Source organism: Oryzias latipes, chromosome 17, assembly GCF_053564925.1.
Source record: "Oryzias latipes strain Hd-rR chromosome 17, Olatipes_Hd-rR_3.1".
In the NCBI taxonomy this organism is placed as follows: domain Eukaryota; kingdom Metazoa; phylum Chordata; class Actinopteri; order Beloniformes; family Adrianichthyidae; genus Oryzias; species Oryzias latipes.
In genome coordinates, this window is record NC_136253.1 from 6,964,094 (window position 1) to 6,984,139 (window position 20,046).

The following is a 20,046-nucleotide window of genomic DNA, read 5'->3' on the forward strand; positions in this document are numbered from 1 at the left end:
TCTGCAGCGTCCAGGCTCCATCTGCTCCTCCACGTCTTTCTGATGCTCCTCAAAGCGCAGAGCAGCAGCCTTCATGTGCACAAGCGTGTAGGTGCAGATGATGGTGTGTCAAAAATAGTCCCTGTGATTCTGGAGCTAAAACCTCTCCAGCTCTGCAGCCTCCAAACGAAGGAAGGCATTGCTTTGTTCTGGGGCTGCCTCTCTCTCCACACCTAACTGAAAACCGTGGAGTCCATCTGTTGCACTTCCAGGGGCTCCAGGGCTCAAATCTATGACTTTGGAGCTATTTGGAGCTTTACTGAGACATTCCTGTTCTTACTGCTTCAGTTGTCGCAGGAGTCATAGAGCTACATGGAGGATCAGATGAAAACCTCTACTACTTTCTAAGGCCTGGGGCATAGAAAATTTTGCTACATGCACAACATCTCCTAATGGATGAGGATGGAGTTATTAACGATCCAAGAATGTTTTCTGAGAAACAAATAAGTGAGACAAAGTATTTGTTAGTCTTTTCTCCTCCAGGCAAAGCACACTGTTTCCAACAGAGGCTGAATAATTAATGAGATGAGTTATACTGTGTCCTACAGTATAAGTGCCACAAACAACTGCAGCTCCTGAAAGCAGAGATCACAATTGTCTGACCTGCTGTTTCACTCTCTCTCTTCTGTCTGGTCAAACGGTTTTTACATCACTGCTTCCCAATAGGCAGAAAGGACACACCTTTCTCTGCAACATTTCAGCATTCAGCGCAGAGCAACGGACTCCAAATGACTGGGAAATTGCTTGGCGGCGGCAACAATTGCTTCTTCGAACACGTTGGTGTTAGCGTGACGACAGCAGACCGCCAACAGGCTGCTGAGAGGTCTGCACCTGCATGATCAGTTCATCCGCTTCACTTGATCAGCGGCACCTGGCTTCTTGTTCCCTCTTCATTCTCCCACACAGGCACTGCTCATTCACTTGGTTTTAATTGACAGATAGCAGCACACAGAAAACAATTACTAGTTATTGCTGCTTCAGGATGAGTGTGGGTGTACTGTGTTCTCCTGACCACAGCCTTGCTCAGCTATGGTTTTCATTCGAGGTTGCATTTCCTTCATCCAGAGATCATAAACCTTCTTTCCCTCTTTTAAATATGCTGCCATCTCATCATTGTGATCCATTCCTTCTTTTTCAGGAAAGAAACGAAGATGTCCTCGTTTGTTCGAACATCTCATTTCACGTTTTCAATGATAGATTACAGAAAACTGCAAGAAAAGCAGCGTCTTATCCTTAAGTCTTTTTTTTGTAAAGCTCAGCCGGTTCCCTGAAATGGATTCCTTTCATGATACACACAAACTGCATGTTTGTTCCTTAGGCTGCAACACAATGATTTTTCCAGAGGAAGCAAGAGCAGAGATGTGTGTGTGTGTGTGTGTGTGTGTGTGTGTGTGTGTGTGGGAGCTCTGAATAAACTGGCTGCTCCCTTTATTAAAGTCGGTGGTGTTCATTGTGTTTGGAATCTTTGAACGGCATTTCTTCAACATCAGGGTTCTTTGTGCACATAGAAATGCAGCATAGCAGCAACCCCCTTTTATAAGACAGAGGTGCATTTTTCTTTTCTTATGAAGTTTCAGGCTCAAGTCGCAAAAAGCAGCGGTGCAGGGGCAGCAGATGGGAATCTGTGCAGCACCGACAACCTTCAACCTCCAGAGGCGGCTGTTGTTGCTTTGCAAATACAATGCAGTAAAGAAATAAATGTTTTGTGCTTCATTTCTTCTAAACAATGAAAAAGAAGCTGAATCAAAGGCGCTTTTCTCTGCAGCCAACTTGATGTTTAGTCACTGAGCTTCAAATGAGGAGATGTGCAGAAAGCTGTGGAGAGGTAACTAAACAAAAAAATGTCTGAATTTATTTCCAATTGTGTAAAAAATATTCTTCATTGCTTTTTATTCAAGGTGATGATGAAATAAGAGAAGACTTATTGAACGAAATGGTGCGATGCGTGAGAATGACAGAATTGAAACTGAGGAAGATTACATATAAAGCCTCTTCCAGGGTTTCATTTGGCTCAGGAGATACTCAGTCTGTTTGACAGAAGTAAGGATGCATGCAGGGGCTTCTAAATAAAAAAAGGAACAATTTTTGTGAGCTGCCATGTCCTTGTGGGATGTTTTGACAATAAGATTAATTATCCCTCCATTTATTCCTTTTTAAATGGTAGTTTAGTTTTTATCTTGGTTCTGTTTCCAACCAGAAGACAGACAGAATTTCAATGGAATTTCTAATTTACCCTAAAAGATAACAAATAGATAAAAATACTCAGGATAACACATGCAAAACTGGATGAAGATGAGGCTCTCCATATTGAAAACGGTGACAGTCATCTTCAGATGGGAAATAAACCGTTTTCATTATGTGTGTCCCAAAAGTGCAATCCCGATAAATCCCACCACAGTGATTCACAGCAGCCGTCATGTTTACCGCTCAGATGCTGCGGGGAGAAGGCTCCTCATTGATGAACGAGGAACAGGCTCCTCCCGCAGCTCCTCCTAAAGAGATAAGAGCTGCCACTGATGCAGGTCATGGAGAAATATGGGCATTTCGGCTCCATCTATTGCTGTGTTCAGCAGCAATGTGTCTCTAAGCTGCTTGGAGCTCCAGAAATGGAGCAAGACACGACAAGTGGGCTGTTTGGTAATGGAGGAGAAAGAGCCAGGGAAGCAACAGGTGAACACCTCCTCCCAGCAGGTGGCCCATCCCCACCGGTGACCTTGTTCCTTCTCTCAGTATAAAGGGGTGATGAATGGGCTCAGCGGGACCCACACTGGAATAAAGGCCAGCCTCAGCCCACAAATCACTGACTTGAAATACTCAAGGAAATTCACGGGTAAAATGTAAAGGTAATAAAACAAACAGACCCACATTTGAAATTTGGAAAACTTTCAAAAGTCTGGTGAGCTAAAGTTTTCACAGAATGGACCACTTCTCTGTGATCGTGTCTATGAGGAGCTTTCAAAAGCTCTGTTCTTGTAAACCTGCAGCATCAGGACTCTTGTTTTTCTGAGCAGCTGCTCAAAGAAACTGTTTTTTTTTTTTACCCATTTAGCTTCATGGCCACATTTTGAAGTGCAGAGTGGCAGTTGCACAATCAGGACCAATTCTCCCGCCTTACAAGATGCAAGCTTCATGAGATCAGTGAGAAAGCCTTCTTTGATCTTCCATTCCTGATAATATAGGTCATCTCTTCTGGGGGAAACAACAAAGACAAAATGAGGCGGAAAATATCATTCAGCCCACCTCTGTGGAGCGAGAAAGCAAACATCCCCTCGGATGGAGACCACAACACCAACTCAAGCTGCTATTTTTAGAGGCTTGCTCTTTGCCATTCTCAACTCAAGGGTCTATCTGATTGTTCGCAGATGAGAAGGAAAGACATTTCAGAAATGTGAAATGTTGCATGTGTCATTTCTTACCCTGCTGCCTATGGCTGTTCAGACTGGGTATCCATGGCAACCGTTTCATAATGGCTCACAAAACACCTTAGAAGAGGTTTTTTTTTATCTGGGCCAGAGGGCTGGGACAGAAACGGGATCTGTGCATCAAATAACAGCCGATGGTGTGGACGCTGTGGAGAATGCAAAAAGGATGTGGAAAAAGTTTACAACCAAGAGCTCATTAGTAATTCCCAGAGGGAACAATTTCAGACTTCTGCAAGATTTTTAGAAGCAAATTTACTAGATTCTGCTACTTTAGTTTGTGTTGAGGGGCTGGAGAGGATGTGGTCACCGGCACTGACTGCGCGGCAGCCTGATCCCTGAGTCCTGGAGGACGACTCCAGTCATGTGGAATGCAGCAGGCGTGAGCTTGACGGGAGGGGAGCGAACAGCCAGCTGGGTCTTCTGCAGTGATGAGCTGGAACTCATGCCAGGAGCTGACAGGACCAATCAGGGAAGAGCACAGGCCTCATCCATGCATGCTAATCAGCTCGCCATGAGGAGCCCGGATCCAGGGCATCTGCGGGGGCTATGGATACAGCTGCAGTCATGTGACATTACCTGAGCAGGTAAACCAGGCAGAAGAAATGTGTTGGCTCTGCTTCAGCCGCTCGAGGCTCTCTGACCTTCAGTCATGTCACCATGGCTCAGATCAGCTGGCGATGCAGAGTGAATTTAAAACAGAATGCTGCTGATTTAGGATGAAATAAAAGCAAAAGTTTTCACTAAAATTAAAAGATTATTTGGGACACAGCGGGAGAAGCTCTTCACCTTTTCAGCAGAGTCCTAAAAAAAGGATTTTAGGGTAATGTGGACAATTTGTCCTGTGCACAGCACCCCTCCTATTTTCAAGACTTTTTGAGGAAAGACAAGTTAACTCCCTGGAGGATTCCTTTTCAGAAGCTCTTTAATCATTTTAAAAGGCCCCATTGAGACACCCGCAGTGAGTGACACAAACAGCAGATGATTGGCAGATGTACCTGCAGCCATAAGGGACTCTGGTTGGTGGTTTTTGACTTTATCAGGTCACATAAGCTGTGATTTTGACAGGATTTATTGTCTGCCAAGGTAAGCTAATTGTTGATCCCATATTGCACTTTTAAAAGAACAAACAGATTCACGTTTGCAGATGAATCATGATGTTTTTATCATAATTCTGAGTTGTGTAACGAATGTTGAAAAAAGCCCACATTTCCAATCCAGAGGGCTTAGTCTTTGGGGCGACCTCACACAGCCACTTTTGACTGCTTTTATCCCAGCCACCTTTGAGGTCGTTCATCTTTTCATATGCTAATATTTTAATCAACATTACCCAAAGAAGCATGTGTCTGCAAAGCTCGCGCTCATTCGTGTTATCTGGAAAATTAACCTTTGCTGCAGGAATGACAGTTGCAAAACCCAGTGGAGCTCGATTGACAGGGTTGTTGTTTCAGTGTAACACGTGAACAGGACACGGACCGAGCTGCTTCCACAGCACGCTGCAGCTATAACACAAAGCCTGCAAGAATCTGTCTGTTTACCACCCGGTGCAGGCAGCACCAACACCGGTTTTTAAGTGTAAAACGGTGAAATGAAGTGAGGGTGTAGAGCAAAGTTTAACGATTTGTCAGCTGCTTTGTTTGTGGGCTTCACTATAGAATTAATTACAAAGCCGGTTTCCATTTTCCTTTAGACTGCCGGAAAAAAAGTGCTGACTGGAGCAGGTTTTCACATTAGAATGACAGAAACTTCAGCTCAAACGGGTTGTAAGTTTTCACTTGTCTGATGATGGTAAATATTTTCCGGTACTCTTCCTCTGGCTCTGCTTTTGCTGCTTCAGCTCCTGAGGGAAATGGGTTCTTCCGTGGACTGCATGCTGCTTGATCTTTATTCCGCAGTACAGAGACCATTTCCAAGATCTTTTCATTCAAATCTGACATTATTTATGAAAAAACCCCAATTCAAATGTCCTACATGAAGGAAATAATTGCATCAACGTTTTCTGATTTGCCCATAATGGCAGGAATGCCCGTGGCAGATCAGACATCAATTCCTATCTGATGAACAGAAAAAGCACAGCCTGGCAAAGCGTAGTGGAGAACTGAAGAATTGGGAAGATGTGACGTTTTAGTCTGGGCCTGCAGCAGGGAGGAGAAGGGGAAAATGAAAATCCTGCTCTTTATGTTGGAAGAATCCGGGATGAAATTTGGAGGAAACTGTTGGGAGCCGTCCTTTAAAAGCAGAGATGAAGATGACAAAGAAGAAGCCGCTCTTCATAGAAACGTACTGCCAGCCTGCTGGAAACATTCTAGTCTCCACATTCTGGGTTACTTGGACATGAAGACGTTCCATGCCTCCGTTTTTCGAAATGTGTGACTTCACTGGGCAGAGTGAGAGCATGTGAAAACTAGTGTGTGAAAAGACTCCAGAGATTGGGGAGAGTTACATAATCTAATCATTAGAATTAACAAAGGCTTATTTGTGATTTAGAACAAACAATGCATAAATTGGTTTTTCCAGCAGATTCTGGGCAGGATTAGAACTGAATATTAGGAGGTTGGAAACATGAGCAGCAGACTGTATTCTCTCTGTCGGTATAACCTTTTGCTGCTCTGGAGGCTTGCATGGCAGAACAGGTAAACAGTGGAGGCGAAGCGAGCAGCAAAGCAGGTTGCACATTGAACAGAGAACAAACAGTCCGGTGACGGCGTCTCCTGAAGCTCTCTCCGAGCTGCGGGGTGGTAGTCACTGACTGATTGAGCGATTTGTTTGAACGGTGTTATCAGCTCTGGCAGGGCGGAACACAACACATTTGTTTGTGCTAATGAGCACCCTCCAATGAATCTTTTTTGGTGGTAATGTGTTGACTTTGTTTTCAGAAGGATTTAGCTGTAGATCATCTAAAACATGATCTGCAGATGTTCAGGATTTATTTGCTTTTCTGATCTTTCTTGCAGAGTTTTTAAGACAATAAGTGACATTTAAAGTGCCTATATCATACAAAACCTATTTTTGAGTTTTGAAGTGTATAATAAAGTTATTTCCTCACCAAAATCGACCTCAAAGTGGTATTTTAATCTATTCACGCGTTTCTGAGTATTTCTCTAAAAACCTGCTCTCTGAACACCAGCCCCTCCCAATCCACAAAAACAAGCGGGCCCTCAAGTTGTGACATCACAAAGTGAGGAACAGCACCTTCCAGGAAGAGTCTGTGCAGCCAACTCTGCCCTCATGCTAACACACACGCCCACTTTCTCCGTGGAGCTAGCGATGATCGGCTAAACACTTTGATTTTTTAGGAACAATAGGAGAGAAAAGCGGAGCTCAGAGATCAAGTCGTCCTAAAATGAGCTGTGAAAATAACTCATTTCATGAAAAAATGGTTCTTTAATTTGCCAAAAATATGATCCTATATCTGGATATTGTTTACTCTTAAAAGCTTAAGAAAAGCAGGATATTGGCTCTTTAATGGTTTTGTGATTTCTGTCTACACAGAAGATAAAATAATGGGATTACGCAAAACATTCTGGATTTAGCCGACCTCATTGCGTCAGGTACACAACACTGCTGAACCTTAAGATGACCCCACACTATAATACTACCTCCTCAGGAGGGACCGTCACTTGATCACTGTGAAATCACAGATTTAGGATGAATTCAAACTGGACACATTTGGTTCGCTCAGAGTGAAGCAGATCAGGTCCAAGCGGACCAGGAACGATCTCGAAACCATCATTCGAGGTGGACTTGGTTCGTTTCAGATCAGACTGAGCTCAGGTTCGCTCTGAGTTTCCTCAGTCTGAATGGGCTCTGTGCTCGGAACGGAACAACTGAACCAAAAAGGCCACCGCAGCCGGGCATTATGAGATGCAAACAGAGTAACAAAGCAACGATGTCACGGGGGTAAAGGGAAGTACCCAGGCGCAGAGAGGAGAGGAGGCAGGAGGATGCAGGAGCACGGGGTTTGATAACAAAACTAAAGACAAAACCAAAACCACTGCATACGGCAGGCAAAACTCGAAACACTAGAAAGACTCGAAACCGGGGAAATATACAATATGGACCAGCACAGGAGGAAGGGAAAGACAGCACTTAAATACATACAAGGCAACAAGACACAGGTGGAAACACTCAGGACTGATGGGGCAAGGTAAAACTCGAAACAACAACAAAACAGGAAATACTACAAAATAAAACAGGAAATCAAGGAACAAAACACAAAGTGACTGAAACCGTAACAAACGATAAGACAACCATGAATGACAGCTCATTAAAACAACTTTTAACGTGCTTTAACGTGACTTCCATTATTCTGTCTTTCATTACGGCGAAAGACAGGGCGACAGTGGCTCAGGTGGTTGAGCGGGTCGTCCAATGATCGAAGGGTTGGCGGTTCGATCCCCGCTCCCACCAGCCAAAATGTCATTGTGTCCTTGGGCAAGACACTTCACCCTCCTTGCCTCCAGTGTGGCTCCACTGGTGTGTGGATGTGTATGAATGATCCCGGTGATGGTCAGAGGGGCCGTAGTCGCGAAATGGCAGCCACGCCTCTGTCAGTCTGCCCCAGGGCAGCTGTGGCTACAACCATAGCTTACCATCACCAAGTATGAATGAGGAATGAATGAATAATGGACACAATGTAAGCACTTTGGGTGTCTTGAAAAGCGCAGATAAATCCAATCCATTATTATTATTATTACTTTGCCCCGCCATCGTTCCTGGCCAATGACTGAAGACATCTTTAGTCACATGGTTTTTTTTTACAGGCTTTGAATCGAAACAGGAAAGTCCGGTAGGTGGCAGTCTGAATACAGACTAAACGCCAGGCTCGGGACTGGACCCGGACCGAACTAAGCAGGCTCGGTCCGGACCAACAAACGTTTCCAGTCTGAACATACCCTTAGATTTACCTCAGAGCCTCATGAACATAGTTTTTGCAGTGAGGCAGTGTTGACTCAGTAATGCTTGACTGATGAAGGCTGAACTCTGGAACAAAAAAGACTTTTCATTTTTGTAAGAATCCTTCTTTATTTGGTTTAAGGGTAACCAGTTCCTCCTTTTCCATCCATAAATGATGTGCTGAGGACCCCCTACGATGTGGGAAAACTGATGGTAGAGAGAACAGCTTATGGCCCATGCCAGTCAAATGCAGAGAAACAGGCTCAACCTTTCAGGAAAGAATGTTGTAGAATATTGTTTGCAGCTCTGCCAGCACTCACAAAAGGATCGGAAAATGCATTTAAAGAAAGAATTATAAATTCTTTTCTGGAGTTTTCTAGATGTCGTCTGTTGGCAGATCTTAAACCCCTTTTGTGGACACGGAGTTCTTTTCCTCTGAAAAATGCATTGTGACGTTCACAACTACTGATAATTAATGTTATTTTTATAGTACTTGTTGCTACATTTGAGTCAGTTTCAGAAAATGTCTTACTTTATTGGTTGAACAGTCATTTTTCAAAATAAGAGATGGTTTTCTCCTTTTCTTTTCTTTCTTCTACAGCCTCTTTATCAAAGCCAGAAATCTCCTGCCAGTTAAAATTGAGCAGCAACATTGCTGGCACGACACTGAATGTCCTTCATAACCTGCATCAGGTCGGGTCCTTGAACAGACCGTGTCATTTTCTATTGTGGGAATTTATGCTGCTGCTGTCAGGACTCAGAGAATCATTCATTCCTGCTGACTGCAGTCTTTTAATGGTGGAGTTTCAACTTATAAACTTTACAAGTGGAGGACTGTTTGTCTCTGTGCTGATGCTTCTTCAAGGTCAAGTCATCACCTCTGTCTGCAAATGTGTTTGGATGGAGATGGAGGTGAACGTGTTCTTTATCATCTGACAAAACCATTAAACTTATATCTTTACATTTGTCTTTTAGAGCACAAGTACATATATGTACATATATATATGGAGGATTATAATCACCTACTTAAAAAAAAACTCATAAAACCTCATAAACAGAGATGCTGTCTGCACAGCTGGACAACACTGTGCTGCCTGTTTCCACTCAGCAAAACACAGTCAATGGATGGAACAGAGAGGGCAGCTTTGTTGGGTCTGGAGGAAAGTTTAAGGAAGCAAAACACAAATAGAAAGGTCCAGTTAGAGAGAAAAGATGAAGGAGCAAGAAGTAATTTGGTCTGAATTACTCACACAGCAGATTCCACTCCATCAGTTGTGTTGTTTCTCTTTAATATGTAACACACAACATGGCCCTTTTTTTGTTTTGTTACAATTTTTTTTTAATAAAAATATATCTGTATCTTTACTTCAGTGCTGAAAATGATATCATTAAAGTCCCACTCTGATCATTTTTTGGTCTATTTTCCAAGCGTACCCACTAGGACGAGGAATCACCAAGAATTTCCAGAATCGATTTGATTCACCAGTCTGGATCAATTTAATTCAGGTTTTTTTTATTCCTTCAATCACATCAATTAAGCAATGTCCGGATTCCTTCCCTACTCACTACATAGTGCACATAGTGCCCTAGAAATTTCCCAGAAGTCTCTGCGCATTGATGCTCACTAGAATGGCAAATATAGACCACAATGCATTGTGTTTGAACAATTTTTACAAAGAAAATATATTTAAATGTATATTTTTTTAAATAAAATATTAACGTTTTCATCTTCAAAACACAGTGGATTCATAAAAGATCGTCGCAAGACGTTCATATCAATGAGATTTTCACTTTGTGAAATCGATGACGGCATGTTCGCCATTGGAAAAAAAATCATTGAGCATGGCGTCTGAATTGCTTTTAATATCCAGGGAACTACAGAAATTGTGGACGTTACTACAGAGTATGTAAGGAGTAGGGTGGGAATTCGGACACAGCCTTGGATTCAAGTCAACTGAATTTTAAATACGATTTATACATTTGTACAGAAATACATTAATAGTGTATTTATGTTTTGAAGATATTCATATAAATCTGATACAAGTCACATACTGTCAATATTATTAGTGAAATAATAAACCAATGGGATTGTTAACACCATACGGTTACGGTTTAGGTTTCTCTGCTTTTGTGTTGTGTTCTCTTTAGTTCATGTTTTGAGTTTCGGTTTCCTGTTTTATTTTGAAAGGTTTCCTGTTTTGTTGTTACATTGAGTTTTACTTTGGTCTCCATACCCAACTGCCCTCATTGTTGACACCTTGTCTGGTTTGTATGGAAGTTTTTCTGGAGCATAATTAAAAATAAAAGTCAATACCAGGATTGCTTTTTCATTTTCAAAATGAAGCTGCATTTGTTGGCTCAAAATTAAAATGAAAAAGCAATCCGCCAAACCGCTTTTTCTTTTTGTTCTTCAAGATTGCTTATTCTGTCACTTAATTAAATTGATAAAGAAAATGGTATTTGACATTTCATTTTCAAAAAGTTCTGTAGTAAATGTGTAGCAAAATTCAATTAGAAATGTCTAATTTGACAGTTAAAATCGCCCCGCCTCCCCCCTGGAAATGCTCACTGGTATTGACTTATGCTTATGATAAGATAAGATAAGATAAGATAAGATAAGATAAGATAAGATAAGATAAGATAAGATAAGATAAGATAAGATAAGATAAGATAAGATAAGATAAGATAAGATAAGATAAGATAAGATAAGATAAGATAAGATAGGACTTTATTGATCCCTGGAGGGAAATTCAGTTGTCACAGCAGCCAAAACAAGAAATATAGCAGTTAGAAAAAAACAAAGTAGCAATAAGTAAGAATAAAATTGTAATAATAGAAAGTGGAAGTAAAAGTACACGTCATAAACAACAAGTTAAATAATTAAATAACAGCAGCGGTTTCAGCAGTCCTAGACCGTGTTGTTGTATAGTCTGACTGCTGTTGGGACGAAGGACCTCCTTTTTGCACTGGGAGTGCAGCAGTCTTTGGCTGAACGAGCTACTCATGGTCCTCACTGTTACATACAGAGGGTGAGAGGGGTTGTTCCGGATGCTGGACAGCTTGCTCAGCATCCTCCTCTCACCTACAGAGTCCAGGGGACAGCCCAGGACAGAGCTAGCTCTCTTCACCAGCTTGTCCAGTTTCTTTTTGTCCCTTTCATTAATTCCTCCACACCAGCAGACCACAGCATAGAAAGTTGCTGATGCAGCGACAGTTTCATAGAAGGTATTGAGTAGTGGTCTACACACACCAAAGGACCTCAGTCTCCTCAGGAGGTGGAGGCGACTCTGGCCCTTCTTGAGCAGGACCCTTGTGTTATCTGACCAGTCCAGTTTATTGTTGATGAGAACACCCAGATATTTGTACACATCCACCCTCTCGATGTCCAGTCCCTGAATGACGACTGAAGGACACTGAGAAGCCTTTTTGCAGAAGTCAACCACCATCTCCTTTGTTTTGGTGGCATTGATTTGAAGGTGATTGAGTTCACACCAGTCCACAAAGATGTGAAAACGAAAATGCAATCCCCTCTTTGCATTTTCGATTTAATTATGTCACAGAATGAGCGATGTTGAAGAAAAAAATGAAAAAGCATTTTATTTTTGAGTCATTTGATGCAGTTAAATTGTGGAAATGAAAAAGCATTTCTGTTAATCCATTTTAATGATCAAATTAGATATTTTTAATTGAATTTTGCTACACATTTACTACAGAACTTTTTGAAAATGAAATGTCAAATACCATTTTCTTTATCAATTTAATTAAGTGACAGAATAAGCAATCTTGAAGAACAAAAAGAAAAAGCGGTTTGGCGGATTGCTTTTTCTTTTTTAATTTTGAGTCAAAAAATGCAGCTTCATTTTGAAAAGAAAAAAGCATTTCTGGTTTTGACTTTTAGTTTTAATTATGCTCCAGAAACACTTCCATACATTTGTCTGTGTGTTTTTAAGTCCTGTCTTTCCCTTCCTCCTGTACTGGTCCATAGTCTGATTTGATGTTATGCTGTTGTAGTCTGCTGTTAGTTTGATGTTCTCCTGGGGGGGTATTCCAGAAAGCATGTTTAAACTCCCCTGACTTTAACCCTGAACTCTGGCTGAAATTCGCCTGAACTTGCTTACTCTGGGTATGGGTAATTATGCTCGACTTGGTAACCCTGGGTTAATGCACGTGCACGGCATGTGCATAAAGACATTCTCAGATTTACGGAGTCACCATGGAAACGCGTGGAGAAAAAAAGAGAGCGCTATACTTCAGTGAGACGGAGTCTGAGGTTTTAATGACGGCGTATGAAGATTACACAACCATCAGAAAGTAACACGGCTGCATCATCAGCAAAAGAAAGAGTTTCTGCTTGAAGAAAAATAACGTACAGAGTAAATGCACAAGTTTCTATCTCATTTCTATTTTCATTGTGACACATATATATATATATGCAACTTATATCCAACTTAAATGAATGAATTCAATTGGTAACAACTCAATATTTTTCACAACTCAAATTTACATATTTATCTAACTAAATGTCATATTACTCTAATTCAATTACATGTTTTTCCATCTTAATTTATTGTACTACCGGTACTTGATCTCTCATATGTCTAAGTTTGAGCCGGCAGATATGCTCATTTTTATAACAATAAAATGAATGAAACAAAATGGAGTCGCAAAAAGAACCAGAATGTCATTAACCGTTTCTCTGACTTTAACATTACATCACCTGGCAGTAGTGGTGCTAAATAAACTCATCATTCTCTCCCTCCCTCTCACTCATGGTGCAGAAAGAATTAAATATAACAGTACAAATAACTCTGTAAAACACAGTAAAACAGCTAAACAACTAAACACATTTGGTCAAAAACCCACACTTAAACCCAAATCCGTCCAGACAGGCAAAGGGAATGGTATCCCACAATTCTTTGCAGTGCCAATCTAACAGCAGCATCTAAGTTACACCTACTTAATTGAATTAATTTGAATGAAAGTAAAACAACTGATAACTACGTGTTATTTTTAAGCTAACATAACTAAAAAAATGATTTATCTTATCTAAAGCAAATAATTAAGTTAGATTAAAGTAAAAAAGTTTATGTTTCCAACTTCCATAGGCTATTATCTGAGCTTCTTCTTCCACTAAATTATTTTCAAATGGACACGCCATGCTGCTTCACCTCTCTGAAAACAAACTAACCTTCAATTAAACCTGCTCCAGACCAGGTTATGTTCAGAGCATGAGTTGCTATGGGAACTAAGCATACCCTCACACATACCTCCTTTTTTGGAACTGATAGCTGATGTTATCCGCTTCCTTAGCCTCAAACTTACCGTGGTAACTAGCATAACCTGCTTTCTGGAATACCCCCCAGTTCTTGTGTTTTTGGAGTTTCGAGTTTGCCTGCCTTCTGCAGTGGTGTTTATTATGGTTTTCTTTGGACTTTAAGTTATTAAAGATCCTGTTCACCTGTATCTTCTACCTCCTCCTCTCTGCATCTGGGTACTCCCTCAACCTCCCCTTCGTGACACATACAGGGTTACATGATTTCTCAAACAGAGAGGCTCCAACAAAAAAGTGCAGATCATTAACATTGTAAAGTCTGTAAACTGATTCATACTACCAAAATAAATGTTCTGCCTCTCCTGGAGGGCGTTTCAGTTTGGCCCCTGGTAGGGCTGCATGATATAAGGAAAACTTGCGATATGTGATGTTAATGATCAATATTGCAATGACGATATGACTTGCGGTATATGAACAAATATCAAAACAACCAAAAACATGATTTCCATTTTACTGCAACAGTTTAATTTACCTTAAATAACACTCAACCTAACTTGAATCATAGTCCAAATGACCCTCGTCTACATAGGTCAACATCTAACATAGGAGAGCTCCAAAATACATAAATAAACGAGAAGGTGTCCATCCGATTGGTCAAATGCATAAATGGATTTATCTGATTCATTGAATACTTTAAGCTGCCATAAGATTGTTTTAGCACATTTAAGGAAACCATTCATTGCAATTTTCGCGAACTTTTGCGACATGCGTGTTGCACAGCTTGATATTGCGACGACGATAAATTTCCGATTTATTTTGCACGCCTAGCCACTAGGTGGAGCTCTCGCTCTAGCATTACACTTTAATCCAGAAGATTTGAGCAGAAAAAGGTGCTTTAGACCAAAAATGGTTACTTTTAAAATAACAATTCCTTAAAATAGTTATTGAAAATTCCTGCCTGTGAGTCTATAAAGCTGTTCATTTAGTCAGCAATGTTAAGGTCAAACAAGCGTTAGCATTAGCCGTCCAATGGGAAATTCTATTATACGTTAGCAAGTGAGCGGACTTTGGCTTTACTGCTGTTATTCATTAGGTGACCAGAAAAATAAAAGGCATAAAAGATCAATCTATACTTTTATGGATCGATCATTGATTTATTGAGCTTGAATCCAGTCAGACCGATTAATCGATTTTATCAACCCAGCCCTAGTTCCCAGAGGCCATTTAATCATTATTATGTTGTTTTTAGCTAAGATTTAAAAATAAAGCTGTGTCGTTTCCTGGGACATAGTTTCTGCAGAGCGGCAGGAGTTCATAGGAAATTGTGGGCGTTACTGTGACATTGGAAGTAAGCCTCCACTGGTATCCCATCATCCATCAGTTCATGCTCTCTCCCACTTGCTTTCAGCCCCTCAAACCCTCAAGCTAACATTAGTGGTACAACAAAAATGGTGAGCTAAATCAAACTCAACTCAACCCATTTATTGGCGTGGATGTAGGAATGAGTAGTGATGAAGAATGCAGCCAACTGAGCAGTTTACATCCATGATGAAGGAATATCATTAGATCATATTCGATGGTCTGGACTCAGAATATTGGGAGTAGAACATAATTTGGCCTCTGTACGTCATAAATGTTTCCTGTCTTCTCTCGTGAATAGAAGAACATTTACATTCCTGAAGGAAAACATCTGCAGAACTTTACTTTGATGAATTTTGCATGTTACCTGCCTTTTCTGAAGAAATTGATTATTTCTCTTTGACATGACACCAAATGATGGTTTCTGCCAAATACTTAAATGTTAAGATTTAGTATATTTCTTTAAATGTAGACAAGTAATCTTCTGAATCTTTTTTTGGAAAAAAAGACAGACAAACTTTTTCTCCTTTTAAACTGTTGACCTATAGTCCAAAAGCAGAAATGCTCTTGAATATAAGTCCAGAAGTTTTGGGTTTGAAACAGTTTTTTCTCTTTAAATTCAAAAGTCTTGTTTGTGCTTCTCAAACGTGTTTTCAGATCATTTTTGGATCGTCTGCGTCCTGCAGAATTTGAATTCCAGACTCCTTTCAGCAGCACGTGTGACCGGCTCCACCTGATCTGGCTCACTGTAAAACTCTGCATGTCCACTCACATTATCAGGAAGTGAACCAGCTGCAGAGTCCACCCCAGGTTTCTCTGCACGGCTTATTTCTTTGACGTGCACCATCTCCACCCGCTAATTAACACCCGATGAGGACATCTACGCTCAGCTCGGCTCCAGATCTCTGCTCAGATTCACCGTCGCTCCCCCTCGGCTCTTTCTGTCTGCTCGCCGTGTTGTAGGCGAGGAGTGAGGGCAAACTCTGCTCAATATAATGTGTTGGAAAATAAAGGAACTGACTCCCTGCCATGCCGAATCTATCCACAACGCTATTACGCTGCCATGGCAACAGATGAAGACACGCAGGCCTCTCTGGGTGGGGGCACCGCTGGTTCACTCATCTTCTCTGCTACTGACTGGCAGGAAAGCTCCATGGGGCTGCTATGGCAACAGACTGATCACATGCAAAAGGGTGGGGGGCACTGGCTGCCACGGCAACATGGGAGCCAAGTTGTCAGCTTCCACTGAGTTGACTGATGACGACGTGACCTCAGGCAGTTTCTCTGTGTGACTTTCAGATTAAAAAAGATTGTGACGTTTGTTTATCGCCTTTCTTACGAAAGGATGAAAACATAGGAATAAGAAGGAATTCGTGAAAACAAGGGAGGTCATGCTATGTTTTAACAAAACGCCAAACAAGGCTGGGTTGAATTAGAGCTTCTGAAAAATGCAGTCACAATCTTTTGAAATATTCATATCTGCATCCAGAACTGCAGCTTTCCATGGCTTTGCATATGAGGCCTGTGAGCCCGAATACTCCAGCAGCAGCAGACGCCAACGCAAAGGACTGATGCTGCAAACGCATCCAGCCGTCAGGTGTAATGACAACCGTGTCAGGAAGGATCATCTGGATCTCTCTGCCTTCCATCTGCATGGAAATGCTGTCAGTGTGAGATATGGACCCATCCAGATGTGAACGTCTGAAAAGAGGTTTTTCAGATCAGGAAAAACGTGATAAAATTATGCACACAAAGAGAAAAAAGTAATAATCTGTTCCCTGCAGATGGTAACAGGCTGTTGTGCCCCAGTTGCGTCAGATGCCCTTTGACCTGTTTGTAAATGTGCAGTCTGTGTGTGCTTGTGTGAAATTCTGCAGAAAATCATGTGGGATTACCGCTGAGAGCTTTACGAGCACAATTATCATAAACAAAACTTTATTTTTCATCTTTCACATTCTGTTTATATCCACAGATTCTCCTTTGATACACAGAGTATTTTTTATTTTCGGATTATACCAGAAAACCTTTCATTTGAGACACAAGGGAATCTATTGCCTTTTATCATAGATATTTTAAATAAACCAGATTTGGTCAAATTGATTGTTTGTCGTTAACATTTCTGTATAATTTTGTCCTTGATGTGTAGTTTATCATCAAATCAAAGCACAGAATAACCTCTTACACTGTCGGTTTATCAGTGGCTGCTTTACGGCCCCATCTGTTGGACAGCAACTGTAAAGCAGCGTTTGTTTTCAACTGTGCCTTCAGTCTGGAAGATCTGAAGATTGAGCCTCAATTATTATCTGTCCGCTGTAAACACTGTAACAAACTCACATCAACACAACAGCAATGATTCTGTTGATGGGCTTGCACGGTGGTGCAGTGACCTGCGAGGACCTTTCTTTGTGGAGATTGCATGTTCTCCCCATGCATGTCCGGGTTTCTCCGGGAACTCCAGCCCCTTCCCATGCTTCAAAAACATGCTGCATAGGTGCAATAATTACTCTAAATTGGATGGATGGGTGGATGGAGGGATGGGGGGATGGATGGAGGGATGGATGGATGGGTGGATGGAGGGATGGATGGAGGGATGGGGGGATGGATGGAGGGATGGGGGGATGGATGGAGGGATGGACCGAGGGAGGGATGGAGGGAGTGATGGATGGAGGGATGGATGGAGGGATGGAGGGATGGGGGGATGGATGGAGGGATGGACCGAGGGAGGGATGGATGGATGGATGGAGGGATGGAGGGATGGGGGGATGGATGGAGGGATGGACCGAGGGAGGGATGGATGGAGGGGTGGATGGATGGATGGATGGTTGGAGGGATGGAGTGATGGACCGAAGGAGGGAGGGATGGATGGATGGACAGATGGATGGATGGAGGGATGGAGGGAGGGCTGGATGGAGGGATGGATGGAGGGATGGATGGAGGGATGGATAGAGGTTTGTAACTTGAATAGCTTGTACCACCGAAAAAAAATGTATCAGATCCAGAATAGCTATTCTGATCAATTAAATGACAGTAATAGCTGTTTAGTTCTCTATTGAAGTCTATGGGGTTTTGGTTTCTTGGAGCCGGCAGGTACTTCCTGCTGACTCCAGTGGGAGGGGCTAGCGGGAGGAGCCACGCAGTCCAGTCATGTGACCATTGGCTGTAGATGGTCAAATTGACAGTGAAATGCAGTAGTGGTATTGGGCCTGGGCAATACGGGCAATTGCCCGGGGCGCAAATTTTAATGGGGGGCGGCATCCCCGTGCTTGGAAGAAAAGAAAAATTGAGCCAGTATCGGTTTTCTATATTTCACAGACTTTGGAACAGCCTAAACCGACTGTCCCAAACCAACTGAGACTCCTGTCTCAGAGATGGAAAAGAGCAGGGGGTGGGCGCAGGCTGCGAGGAGGGCAGCTTCGACAATGCAACACCTGGATCATCACGTGCCGTTGGATCACTTAGTTCACATTAATAATGTTATTATTTACTAACAATTGTATTTATTTTTATTAGGTGTATTTTCTGTGGTTTAGTTGGTTTCAGTATTTGACATGAAGACAGCAGGTAATGCAGTAAAACAGCTGCACTTTTTGAGATAATAAATAAACAATCAATCATTTGTTTATTAATGTTTTAAGGTTTTTTGGAGGATTTTTACTGTTGGTGTTGCACAAAATTAGGAAAATGGCAAATATTTTGGGAGTAATCAGTGATGAGTTCTATCATTTAGTTTTTAATGTTTTATAATGTTTTATTATATTCACAATAACAGTTTTTAAAAAAAAAAAAAAACACTAATCCCTCTAATCTGTTTCACAAAGACACAACACAGGACATCACACACCAAGAAATTAGCTGATTGATAAAAATGAAGGCCCGTACACACCGGGACGAATATTCGCCAGGCGTTATTCGCCAGCGTTTTTCGCCACGTTTTTTGTGTTCACACCCAGGCGATTTTCGATGACGATGAGTGGAGTGAACATGCAATTTCATTCCCTGACATTAGATGGCGCTTAATGTAAACAGAAATACTCCTGTACACAAGGTGGCGCTGCGCAGCTTTACGCTTCTTAAAGTCGCTTTTCACTCAGAAGAAGAGAGCAAGTATTTACACGCTTGTCAGAATCAAACAAAGAAAACATGAATATTTCAAGCACCAGTAGCTCCAACTGGTGCTTGGTTCGGGGATGTTTTAGAATGTCCGTCATTATTTCTTCGCGGCAGTGTAGACGCTACTTGGCGTCTATCTTCTTCGCTGGTATGTGTGCTCAGCAAGGCAGTTTTGTGTTTGAGCGCCCCCAAGTTGTGTTTTACTCTAACTTCAGACACGTGAGCAAAAGCGCCATTCTCATTGGTCGAGTAGATTTCGACGCGACGCGTCGAAAAAAAAAAACGAACCCGAGGCGTTTTTTTTTTGACGCTTTAACGCGTGGCATTTTTTCACATCGGTGTGCACACTCTCGTTGGTGCCCTTTGTTTAGTCACGAGGGGTTAAACGTCGGCGAAAATCGCCGGCGAAATTCGTCCCGGTGTGAACAGGCCTTGATGCCAGGAGTCCAGCGCTAAAAAAAACGACAAAAGAGCAGAGAAAACGGCATGATTTGATTTATCATTAAAGTTTCCAGACTTTGTTTGTTTTGTTCTGCGGCATGTTCATAACTGTATAATTTTGACAGAATATATTTTTTTGGAGGGCAAAATATTATACGTCATTTTAGGTTTAACTTGATTTATTCTGTATTAATATTCCTGTCTGTTTTATTCATATTTATGTTCAAAAAGTTAAGTTTAAAAAGTTTAAAAGTTTAGCTTTAGTGTGTTCAGTAAATGTTTATCTTGTTTGACCCAAAACCTAAAGCGTGTTTTTAATTTAGGCCCCCTGTGTGACTGAGTTTGATACCCCTTTAATACTAATTATAAAATTCAGGCATTTTGTGTAAAATGTTAAATAAAGGTAGATAAAGATAGAGACAGAAGGATATCGTGAAATTTGTGTATGCGGGGGAGGGGGGGTTACTCGCCCGGGGAGTAAGTCAGTGTAGAACCGCCACTGGTAAAATG